This window comes from Zea mays, chromosome 5 (assembly GCF_902167145.1).
Source record: "Zea mays cultivar B73 chromosome 5, Zm-B73-REFERENCE-NAM-5.0, whole genome shotgun sequence".
Taxonomy (NCBI): Eukaryota; Viridiplantae; Streptophyta; class Magnoliopsida; order Poales; family Poaceae; genus Zea; species Zea mays.
The window spans coordinates 131,469,864-131,483,139 of NC_050100.1; positions in this window are offsets into that span (position 1 = coordinate 131,469,864).

Consider the following 13,276-nt stretch of genomic DNA (forward strand, 5'->3'; position numbering starts at 1 on the left):
TGCCCAAGGACAAGCGTGATGAATTCATGAGAGGTCATCCCCCAACGTTCGCTCATTCTTCTGACCCCATGGATGCTGAAGATTGGCTACGCACTGTGGAGCGGGAGTTGCACACCGCTCAGTGCGATGACAGGGAGAAAGTTCTGTATGGACCCTGTCTGTTGAGAGGAGCAACTCAGTCTTGGTGGGAGTCTTATCTCGCTACCCATGCCAACCCCGACACCATCACCTGGGAAGAATTCAGAGGCAATTTCCGATAGAACCATGTTCCTGCAGGTCTGATGACAGTGAAGAAGGAGGAGTTCCTGGCACTCAAGCAAGGGTCAATGTCTATCAGTGAGTATCGAGACAGGTTTCTGCAGCTGTCTCGCTATGCTCCTGAAGATGTCAACACCGACGCCAAGCGGCATTATCGTTTCTTGAGAGGCTTGATCGACCCTCTGCAATATCAGCTGATGAATCATACCTTCCCAACATTCCAGCACCTGATTGACAGAGCAATCATGACAGAGAGGAAGCGCAAAGAGATGGAGGATCGCAAGCGTAAGATCAGTGGACCCCAGCCAGGAAGCAGCAATCGCCCTCGTTTCTCAGGCAATCCACCTCAGCAGTTCAGGCAGAACCAGCGTCCACCTCAGCAGCAGCAGTTCCAAAGGCAGTATCCTCAGCATCAGCATCAGAATCGCCAGAATAATCAGTCAGGAGGAGGTCAGTTCCAGAGGCAGAATCAGCAGGCACCTCGTCTTCCTGCCCCAGCAAATCAGCAGAACAGTCAAGCAGCATCGGCCTAGGGTGGAAGCAGGGCATGTTTCCACTGTGGAGAGCAAGGCCATTGGGTGATGCAATGTCCGAAGAAGGCAGCCCAACAGCAGTCAGGCCCCAATGCCCCAGCAAAGCAAAATGTGTCTCAGCCTGGAGCAGGCAACTGCTCTCAGCCACGCTACAACCATGGGAGACTGAACCACTTGGAGGCTGAATCAGTTCAGGAAAACCCCGGCATGACAGTAGGTATGTTTCCAGTCGACTCCCATATTGCAGAAGTGTTATTTGATACTGGAGCAACGCATTCATTCATTACTGCATCATGGGTAGAAGCACATAATCTTCCAATAACTACCATGTCAACCCCCATTCAAATTGACTTAGCCGGTGGTAGAATTCGAGCCGATAGCATTTGTTTGAATGTAAGGGTGGAAATAAGGGGAATAGCATTTCCTGCTAATCTCATAGTAATGGGTACTCAGGGAATAGATGTCATCCTATGGATGAATTGGTTAGATAAGTATGAGGCAGTTATCAGTTGTGATAAGAGGACAATTAAGTTGGTGTCCCCACTAGGAGAGGAAGTGATGACTGAGTTAGTCCCACCCGAGCCAAAGAAAGGAGGTTGTTATCAGATGGCTGTTGACAGCAGTGAAGCAGACCCAATTGAGATTATCAAGGTTGTGTCCGAGTTCCTATATGTATTTCCAAAGGACTTACCAGGTATGCCACCAGAGCGAAAAGTTGAGTTTGCCATAGAACTTCTTCCTGGAACCGCCCCCATCTTTAAGAGAGCTTACAGAGTATCTGGACCAGAGCTGGTTGAACTTAAGAAGCAGATTGATGAGCTGTCAGAGAAAGGTTACATCCGGCCAAGCACCTCGCCTTAGGCCGCCCCTGTCTTATTCGTGGAGAAGAAAGATGGTACCAGAAGGATGTGTATTGATTATCGCGCTCTGAATGAGGTCACAATCAAGAACAAGTACCCCTTGCCCAGAATAGAAGATCTGTTCGACCAGTTGAGAGGAGCCAGCATGTTCTCAAACATAGATCTAAGGTCAGGTTATCATCAGCTTAGGATTCGACCCTCAGACATTCCGAAGACGACATTCATTACCAAGTATGGGTTGTATGAGTTCACTGTGATGTCTTTTGGTTTGACAAATGCACCAGCCTTCTTTATGAATCTAATGAACAATGTATTCATGGATTATCTTGACAAGTTTGTGGTGGTATTTATTGATGATATTCTGATATATTCTCAAAGCGAAGAAGAGCATGCAGATCATTTGAGGATGGTATTGCAGAGATTGCGAAAGCACCAGCTGTATGCAAAGTTGAGCAAGTGTGAGTTCTGGATTGATGAAGTTATGTTCTTGGGTCACATAATCAACAAAGAAGGATTGGTTGTGGATCCGAAGAAAGTGGCAGACATTCTAAACTGGAAAGTGCCAACAGATGCCCGAGGAATCAAGAGCTTCATTGGAATGGCCGGATATTATCGGCGATTCATTGAAGGGTTCTCAAAGATTGCGAAACCAATGATAGCTTTGCTAGGCAACAAGGTTGAGTTCAAGTGGACCCAGAAATGTCAAGAGGCCTTTGAAGCGCTGAAAGAGAAGTTGACTACAGCGCCTGTCTTAGTCTTGCCTGATGTGCACAAGCCTTTCTCGGTGTATTGCGATGCTTGTTACACTGGTTTGATATGTGTGTTGATGCAAGAGGGAAGAGTTGTAGCTTACTCGTCCCGACAACTGAAGGTTCATGAGAAGAATTACCCAATCCATGACCTAGAGTTGGCAGCAGTGGTTCACGCACTGAAGACATGGAGACACTATCTGTATGGGCAGAAATGTGATGTTTACATAGACCACAAGAGTCTGAAGTACATATTCACTCAGTCGGAGCTGAATATGAGGCAACGAAGATGGTTAGAGTTGATCAAAGACTATGAATTGGAGATTCATTACCATCCAGGCAAAGCAAACATAGTGGTTGATGCTTTGAGCAGGAAGAGTCAGGTCAACTTGATGGTCGCTCATCCGATGCCTTATGAGTTGGCCAAAGAGTTTGACAGGTTGAGTCTCAGATTTCTAAACAATATGCGAGGAGTAACAGTTGAGTTAGAACCCACCTTAGAGTGGGAAATCAAAGAAGCACAGAAGAATGATGAGAAGATCATTGAAATTTGGCAACTGATTCTAGACGGCAGAGGCAAAGATTTTCGGGAAGATGCAGAAGGTGTGATATGGTTCAAGGACCGCCTGTGTGTTCCCAATGTCCAGTCTATTCGGGAGTTGATCCTCAAGGAAGCTCATGAGACAGCTTATTCGATACACCCTAGAAGTGAGAAGATGTATCAGGATCTGAAGAAAAAGTTCTGGTGGTACGGAATGAAGAGGGAAATCGCAGAGCATGTGGCTATGTGTGATAGCTGTCGACGGATCAAGGCAGAGCACCAGAGACTGGCTGGATTGTTGCAACCGTTGCAAATTCCTCAGTGGAAATGGGATGAAATCGATATGGATTTCATAGTCGGATTGCCTCACACTCGAGCCGGCTACGATTCTATTTGGGTAGTAGTGGACCGCTTAACCAAGTTAGCCCACTTCATACCAGTCAAGACCAACTACAACAATGCAGTATTGGCAGAGTTGTACATGTCTCGGATTGTTTGTCTTCATGGTGTGCCAAAGAAGATAGTGTCAGACAGAGGAACGCAGTTCACCTCTCATTTCTGGCAGCAGTCGCATGAAGCTTTGGGTACACATCTGAATTTCAGTTCAGCCTATCATCCGCAGACAGATGGTCAGACCGAAAGAACCAATCAAATCCTTGAAGACATGTTGAGAGCCTATGCGTTGCAAGATCAGTCCGGATGGGATAAGAGGTTGCCTTTTGCAGAGTTCTCCTATAACAACAGTTACTAGGCCAGCTTGAAGATGTCACCATTTCAGGCGCTTTATGGGAGGAGTTGTAGAACTCCATTGCAATGGGATCAGCCTGGAGAAAAGCAAGTGTTCGGGCCAGACATTCTGGTTGAAGCTGAAGAGAACATCAAGATGGTTCGAGAGAATCTGAAGATAGCGCAATCAAGGCAGCGAAGCTATGCAGACACAAGGAGAAGAGAGCTGAGTTTCAAGGTTGGAGATTTTGTCTATCTGAAAGTGTCACCGATCAGAGGAGTCAGAAGATTCGGAGTCAAAGGCAAGCTAGCACCCCGCTATATTGGTCCGTATCAGATTCTCGCGAGGCGTGGAGAAGTGGCCTATCAGCTCAGTCTGCCAGAAAGTTTGTCTGCTGTGCATAATGTCTTTCATGTGTCTCAGTTGAAGAAATGTCTGCGTGTGCCAGAAGAGAAGTTGCCAGTGGAAGGTCTTGAAGTCCAGGAGGACTTGACCTACATTGAGAAGCCAACGCAAATCATTGAGACTACAGACAGAGTCACTCGAAGGAAGACTATCAGAATGTGCAAAGTCAGATGGGGTCATCACTTCGAAGAAGAGGCAACTTGGGAGCGTGAAGAAGATCTGATGGCTAAATACCCTGAGTTCTTTGCTAACCAACCTTGAATCTCGAGGGAGAGATTCTTTTAAGGGGATAGGTTTGTAACGCCCTGAATTTGGGGGTAGATTTTTTTCTTCTTTTTACCCACCAAATTCGGGCGTTACCTTTCCTCTTTCTTTTTCATCTCGCAAGGCCTTGTTCTTTTTCAAAGTTCTAGCAAGATTTAGCTCGAGATCTCGTGTAAGTAAACTCTAGAATTATTTTCTTTGAGTGTTGCATCATGCCAAACCACGCATCCTTTCCTGGTGTGTATTCGCTTGTTTTTCATTGGGATATTTGTTTATTAATTAAGAGAAAATTTGGAGCTAATAGGAAAAAGGGAAAATAGAAAAAGCCCCCTCTCTCCCTGGGCCGACACCTTGGCGCGGCCCAACTCCACCCTTTTTTTCTCCCCCCTTTCCCCCCTGCGCGGGGCCCAGCCGGCTCGGCGGCCCAGCCGTGACCTCGCGGCCCAGCTCGCCCCCCCTCCCCCGCCTTGGGCCGTGTAATACCCAATTTGTGCATATAAAATAAAAGGATTATTTTCCTTTATCTATATATGTGTGTTGTATCTACTTACTATCACAAGGGAACACCTCATGTAAAAATAAAGGATCAATAAAAGCCATTAAATTGTACATCATGCTGGAGTTTAATTGCTTGTGCATTTAATAATAAAGAAAATATTAATAAGGCTACATTAATGATGTGAATTGAGGATTAAAACCTAATTCAAATCTTAGAGTTAGGAAATAAGAAAAGAGAAGGGATATAAAACAAAAATATAAATAATATATATATATAAATAAATATATTCAGAATTAATATCCCTAATTTCACAAAAATAAGTTGAAGTGATGAGCCATAGAAGTTTGAATTTAAACTTGAATTCAAATTGGGTTTGAAAATGAAGAAAAGAAAACAGAAAATAAAAAGAATAAAACGAAAACAGCCTCATGGGCCGCCATACCTCATTTCGGCCCACTTAAACAGTTACCGCGCGCAGCCCACTCCACCACGGCGCCGACATGTGGGCCCCACGGGGCAGTCCCTCCTCCTCTCGCGCTCGTGCCATCCTCACTCTGTCGCTGACCGGGCGGGCCCAGGTTGTCAGCCTCGCTCTGCCTTCGCGCGCGCTCGCCCGCGTATTCCTTCTCTCGCTGACATGTGGGCGCTCCTCGTCAGGTCCATCTCCCTCACAAACAACTCCCGCTCGTTACGCTGAGAACTCCGAGCTCCGCCGCCCGAACGCTTAGCGAGCTCGCCGCGGAATCCGCGATTCGATCCTCTAACTAACCGGCCGAAATCCTCGTTGCCTGCCCGCCCCTATTTAAAGCACCGGTTGAGGCATTGCCCTCACCCCAAGCCGACCGTGAAGCTTCCATTGCCGCCGCGGATACATTCGGCCGACGACGCCAAGGGTCGTGCCGCCGTTCGGGAGTCGTAAGCTGGGTTCCGGGGGGGTTCGCCAGACCACGGGGAAACTCTACGTGCGCTCGGACCGTGGAGATTGGCAGCTGCTTGGCGTGAATTGCTCGCCGGTGTTGCTGCTCCGCCACGGATCCGCGAGACGCCGTGGACCGCGCGCCTGCAAGCTCGATCAACGGTGAGGACACCTCCGTAAGTCTCGCCTTAATCTCTGCTATGTTTACCGCCCCTTAATTTTGGTGATTCGCGCTCGGGATCTCGATTTGGCATACTCCGGCGATGGCTCCGCCGCGCGTGAGGGCGGCGCCGCCGTGTTTGGGGCGGGATTGGGTAAAACGATGGGGGCCGTTGATCGTGACGCGGATGTCCGAGATTAGAAGAGGGAGTAACGCTTCGTGCATGAATCGGATCCGTTCGATTTTGATCGGACGGATCGGGGGAGATTTCGGAGTAATTAGATCCGCGCCGTTGATCGCAGAATGGACGGGCCGTGCGGCGTACCGCTTCGCGGGCGGCCAGATCTAATCTGGTGCGCACGTCTCGGATCTGACGGCTCACGGTGCCCCGTACCCCTTCGCCGTGTCACAATTGCTAAAGAGTCCCTGAGTTCTAAAGAAATAAACCCGCCGTCCACCTATTACTATTCACTGTGTCACGGAAAACTTACTCCGTGGCCCCTGATGTTTCTGGAATTTGACGCCCAGTCCCGAGAGTATTAAAAACAGAGAAATTAATATTAGAAATTCATTTTTAATACAAAAACAAATCTAGAAACTTGTAAAATGCATAGAAAATTCATTTTAGCTCCAAATTGAGTCATTCCAATTCCAAAAATTTTGTAATAATATTCTCTACCATTTAGAATCACTGTTTTGACATGAACTCTGCCAGAAAATTTATTTATCATTTAATCATATTATAATCACCTAAAATCTTAGGTAATTCATAAGTTGAATTCTACAACTCCAAAATTAATAATTCTTTTTCCTGTGATCTTATTTTTATGTGTAGATTATTATTATGTATTTTGTTTACTTGTTTGGTGTGATGTTAAATTCTGCCTACACTGTTTGTTTGTATTACTACGACTAGCAGTGAGGTCACGTGCCATCTGAAGATCATCCTGGTACCTGGATTCTCAAGGCCCAGGCAAGTTGTGCCCTTGATCACTTCTTTTTACCCACTCATGTTCTGATTAATCATAATGATCTGCATAGGTTAATTTTGATGGGACCCAACAGGTTACCTAGTTTGATTATCTTTATACCTTGTTCACCACTGAACTTTCTGGGTAGTACTTGCTAGTGCTATATGTGGTTTTGGGTATGGAGATACACTATTCATGGTTACACTTTTGTTATCAGTTATTATTTATTGTTCATATTGAGATCATTATGTTAATTGGAACATGGAGAACCACCCGGGAAAACAGTGCTACCACAAGGGTTTAATGGGACGCCCTTGGCTGATTAATTAGGAAAGCTAGTGGAAGACTACCTTACCCGAAAGGGGCAAGGGCAGTAGGGGAGAGGTCAGTGCGGGAAGTGCCCTCGGGAGGATTTTGCTGCGATGGCGGTCCTGCAAGGGATTCCTGTACTGGATCTTCCTATAAACTGTAGCGGGTTTTCGGAAGCTAGTGGAACTTTGTAAAGGCCTCGTAGTGGATCCCTAGCCATTCACCTCGGAAGTGTCTTAGGGCCTTGCAAACCCTGGCGACATGGGATACACGACTTGTGGGTAAAGATGCGCAACCTCTGCAGAGTGTAAAACTGGTATACTAGCCGTGCTCACGGTCATGAGCGGCTCGGACACTCACATGATTAATTTATGGAACTAAACTCAATTTGTCATATGCATTGCATTGCAGGTGATGTGGTTACTTTTGTTCTACTATTTAATTGGGTTGGTATTTACTTATACTTAGTAACTGCTAATAAAATTTTGACCAACTTTAAAAGCAATGCTCAGCTCTAACCATCTTCTTTGGTAAGCCTTACACTTCACGTGAGCTCCCACCTTTGGCGGGTTCATACACATTATTCCCCACAACTTGTTGAGCGATGAACGTATGTGAGCTCACTCTTGCTGTCTCACATACACCACAGGTCAAGACCAGGTACTGCAGGATGATGCTCATGGAGGATGCTGTGATGAGTTCGTGAGAGGTCTAGGTCGTCGTCTCCCAGTCAACTTCGGGTTGCTGGACCGTTGTCTCCTTATAATGTAATTATTTATTTTGTATAGAACTCCTGTTATATATAAAGATGTGACATTCGATCCTGTGCCACTATACATCATATGTGTGAGACTTGGTCCCAGCATACCTGGTGTTTATGTTAACCCCGGGTTTTGGACCCCTAAAATCCGGGTGTTACAGAAGTGGTATCAGAGGAATGTTGACTGTAGGACGAAACCTAGATAGAACTGGACAACCATTCTTTACTTACCCTTGGTACTCTGATTCTTTTCTACACTTATCTTGATCTTTCCTCATCCATTTCCGCATTACTCTGATTATTCTTACCTTTTTCCTTCTGAAGACCAATGTGGATTTCACACTTCGAAATCCTGTACCTAAAGTGACTTTAGGGATAGGAGACCTACTCTTAGGAACAAAAACAAAACTATTTTTATAGATGTTTATACGCTTGAGTGCTTGTGATACTTGTCTGATTTGGATCTTTGATTGAGTGTGATAGTTTGTGGAGTAATATCCACAATTGCATCTGCATATACACCTAGACACAAGGGAAAATATTTACAAAATAGACAACACAGAATATTCCCTATTAAAAAAAAAATGGATCTATTAAACTAGATATATTTATAAGATAAACTAGATCATCTACGAAAATCCCCCACTAGAATATATCCATCTTATCTTAAAAGATACTCTCCTACTTTAATGGATTCATCTTATCTTGAAAAGATTTTATCTCATCCTAATAGATCTAACTAACCTCAAAAGATTCTACCTTATCCTGATGGATCCATCTTGCCCTAATCAGCATATTTATCCCACTCTAGAATAACAACCATAAGCTAATCCAAAAAAAATAGTTAGATTTTAACTAGTCTAATCTAGTCATATCCAATCTAATCTAGCTTTTATCTAATCTATTATGATCTAATCTAGAGTAAGTTACTTAATGCTGGTACAAAAGATAAGGCCATACCCAACAACTTGACTTACATAACAAGATCTATCTTAGCCTCTTGTCCCAAACCCAGATGGAGACACCAAAGAGCAAGGAGGAGGAGATCAACCTCGACATGGAAGAATAGGAGTCAAATCAGATCTCGAGATGATTCAAGATTTACCACCTTCGATGGAGTCTTCCCTTACCAAGTTCTTCTTACCATCAGCTAACCTCATTTTGACCATCTCTCTTCTTACCTAACTGTGTGTCTAAACTAGAAGATACCCATGCACTTCTAAGTACTTGCTAAATTGTATTTTTTTAAAAAAAGAGAGAGACTCTTAATTTTTGGATCAATTAGAAACTACAACCTCAATTACAAACCAATCTTGGTATAATTCTTTTTTTTTTTTTTTTTTTACAAATCTCGAGGACGAGATTATTTTTAAGGGGGGTAGGATTTGTAATACCCAATTTGTGCATATAAAATAAAAGGATTATTTTCCTTTATCTATATATGTGTGTTGTATCTACTTACTATCACAAGGGAACACCTCATGTAAAAATAAAGGATCAATAAAAGCCATTAAATTGTACATCATGCTGGAGTTTAATTGCTTGTGCATTTAATAATAAAGAAAATATTAATAAGGCTACATTAATGATGTGAATTGAGGATTAAAACCTAATTCAAATCTTAGAGTTAGGAAATAAGAAAAGAGAAGGGATATAAAACAAAAATATAAATAATATATATATATAAATAAATATATTCAGAATTAATATCCCTAATTTCACAAAAATAAGTTGAAGTGATGAGCCATAGAAGTTTGAATTTAAACTTGAATTCAAATTGGGTTTGAAAATGAAGAAAAGAAAACAGAAAATAAAAAGAATAAAACGAAAACAGCCTCATGGGCCGCCATACCTCATTTCGGCCCACTTAAACAGTTACCGCGCGCAGCCCACTCCACCACGGCGCCGACATGTGGGCCCCACGGGGCAGTCCCTCCTCCTCTCGCGCTCGCGCCATCCTCACTCTGTCGCTGACCGGGCGGGCCCAGGTTGTCAGCCTCGCTCTGCCTTCGCGCGCGCTCGCCCGCGTATTCCTTCTCTCGCTGACATGTGGGCGCTCCTCGTCAGGTCCATCTCCCTCACAAACAACTCCCGCTCGTTACGCTGAGAACTCCGAGCTCCGCCGCCCGAACGCTTAGCGAGCTCGCCGCGGAATCCGCGATTCGATCCTCTAACTAACCGGCCGAAATCCTCGTTGCCTGCCCGCCCCTATTTAAAGCACCGGTTGAGGCATTGCCCTCACCCCAAGCCGACCGTGAAGCTTCCATTGCCGCCGCGGATACATTCGGCCGACGACGCCAAGGGTCGTGCCGCCGTTCGGGAGTCGTAAGCTGGGTTCCGGGGGGGTTCGCCAGACCACGGGGAAACTCTACGTGCGCTCGGACCGTGGAGATTGGCAGCTGCTTGGCGTGAATTGCTCGCCGGTGTTGCTGCTCCGCCACGGATCCGCGAGACGCCGTGGACCGCGCGCCTGCAAGCTCGATCAACGGTGAGGACACCTCCGTAAGTCTCGCCTTAATCTCTGCTATGTTTACCGCCCCTTAATTTTGGTGATTCGCGCTCGGGATCTCGATTTGGCATACTCCGGCGATGGCTCCGCCGCGCGTGAGGGCGGCGCCGCCGTGTTTGGGGCGGGATTGGGTAAAACGATGGGGGCCGTTGATCGTGACGCGGATGTCCGAGATTAGAAGAGGGAGTAACGCTTCGTGCATGAATCGGATCCGTTCGATTTTGATCGGACGGATCGGGGGAGATTTCGGAGTAATTAGATCCGCGCCGTTGATCGCAGAATGGACGGGCCGTGCGGCGTACCGCTTCGCGGGCGGCCAGATCTAATCTGGTGCGCACGTCTCGGATCTGACGGCTCACGGTGCCCCGTACCCCTTCGCCGTGTCACAATTGCTAAAGAGTCCCTGAGTTCTAAAGAAATAAACCCGCCGTCCACCTATTACTATTCACTGTGTCACGGAAAACTTACTCCGTGGCCCCTGATGTTTCTGGAATTTGACGCCCAGTCCCGAGAGTATTAAAAACAGAGAAATTAATATTAGAAATTCATTTTTAATACAAAAACAAATCTAGAAACTTGTAAAATGCATAGAAAATTCATTTTAGCTCCAAATTGAGTCATTCCAATTCCAAAAATTTTGTAATAATATTCTCTACCATTTAGAATCACTGTTTTGACATGAACTCTGCCAGAAAATTTATTTATCATTTAATCATATTATAATCACCTAAAATCTTAGGTAATTCATAAGTTGAATTCTACAACTCCAAAATTAATAATTCTTTTTCCTGTGATCTTATTTTTATGTGTAGATTATTATTATGTATTTTGTTTACTTGTTTGGTGTGATGTTAAATTCTGCCTACACTGTTTGTTTGTATTACTACGACTAGCAGTGAGGTCACGTGCCATCTGAAGATCATCCTGGTACCTGGATTCTCAAGGCCCAGGCAAGTTGTGCCCTTGATCACTTCTTTTTACCCACTCATGTTCTGATTAATCATAATGATCTGCATAGGTTAATTTTGATGGGACCCAACAGGTTACCTAGTTTGATTATCTTTATACCTTGTTCACCACTGAACTTTCTGGGTAGTACTTGCTAGTGCTATATGTGGTTTTGGGTATGGAGATACACTATTCATGGTTACACTTTTGTTATCAGTTATTATTTATTGTTCATATTGAGATCATTATGTTAATTGGAACATGGAGAACCACCCGGGAAAACAGTGCTACCACAAGGGTTTAATGGGACGCCCTTGGCTGATTAATTAGGAAAGCTAGTGGAAGACTACCTTACCCGAAAGGGGCAAGGGCAGTAGGGGAGAGGTCAGTGCGGGAAGTGCCCTCGGGAGGATTTTGCTGCGATGGCGGTCCTGCAAGGGATTCCTGTACTGGATCTTCCTATAAACTGTAGCGGGTTTTCGGAAGCTAGTGGAACTTTGTAAAGGCCTCGTAGTGGATCCCTAGCCATTCACCTCGGAAGTGTCTTAGGGCCTTGCAAACCCTGGCGACATGGGATACACGACTTGTGGGTAAAGATGCGCAACCTCTGCAGAGTGTAAAACTGGTATACTAGCCGTGCTCACGGTCATGAGCGGCTCGGACACTCACATGATTAATTTATGGAACTAAACTCAATTTGTCATATGCATTGCATTGCAGGTGATGTGGTTACTTTTGTTCTACTATTTAATTGGGTTGGTATTTACTTATACTTAGTAACTGCTAATAAAATTTTGACCAACTTTAAAAGCAATGCTCAGCTCTAACCATCTTCTTTGGTAAGCCTTACACTTCACGTGAGCTCCCACCTTTGGCGGGTTCATACACATTATTCCCCACAACTTGTTGAGCGATGAACGTATGTGAGCTCACTCTTGCTGTCTCACATACACCACAGGTCAAGACCAGGTACTGCAGGATGATGCTCATGGAGGATGCTGTGATGAGTTCGTGAGAGGTCTAGGTCGTCGTCTCCCAGTCAACTTCGGGTTGCTGGACCGTTGTCTCCTTATAATGTAATTATTTATTTTGTATAGAACTCCTGTTATATATAAAGATGTGACATTCGATCCTGTGCCACTATACATCATATGTGTGAGACTTGGTCCCAGCATACCTGGTGTTTATGTTAACCCCGGGTTTTGGACCCCTAAAATCCGGGTGTTACAGAAGTGGTATCAGAGGAATGTTGACTGTAGGACGAAACCTAGATAGAACTGGACAACCATTCTTTACTTACCCTTGGTACTCTGATTCTTTTCTACACTTATCTTGATCTTTCCTCATCCATTTCCGCATTACTCTGATTATTCTTACCTTTTTCCTTCTGAAGACCAATGTGGATTTCACACTTCGAAATCCTGTACCTAAAGTGACTTTAGGGATAGGAGACCTACTCTTAGGAACAAAAACAAAACTATTTTTATAGATGTTTATACGCTTGAGTGCTTGTGATACTTGTCTGATTTGGATCTTTGATTGAGTGTGATAGTTTGTGGAGTAATATCCACAATTGCATCTGCATATACACCTAGACACAAGGGAAAATATTTACAAAATAGACAACACAGAATATTCCCTATTAAAAAAAAAATGGATCTATTAAACTAGATATATTTATAAGATAAACTAGATCATCTACGAAAATCCCCCACTAGAATATATCCATCTTATCTTAAAAGATACTCTCCTACTTTAATGGATTCATCTTATCTTGAAAAGATTTTATCTCATCCTAATAGATCTAACTAACCTCAAAAGATTCTACCTTATCCTGATGGATCCATCTTGCCCTAATCAGCATATT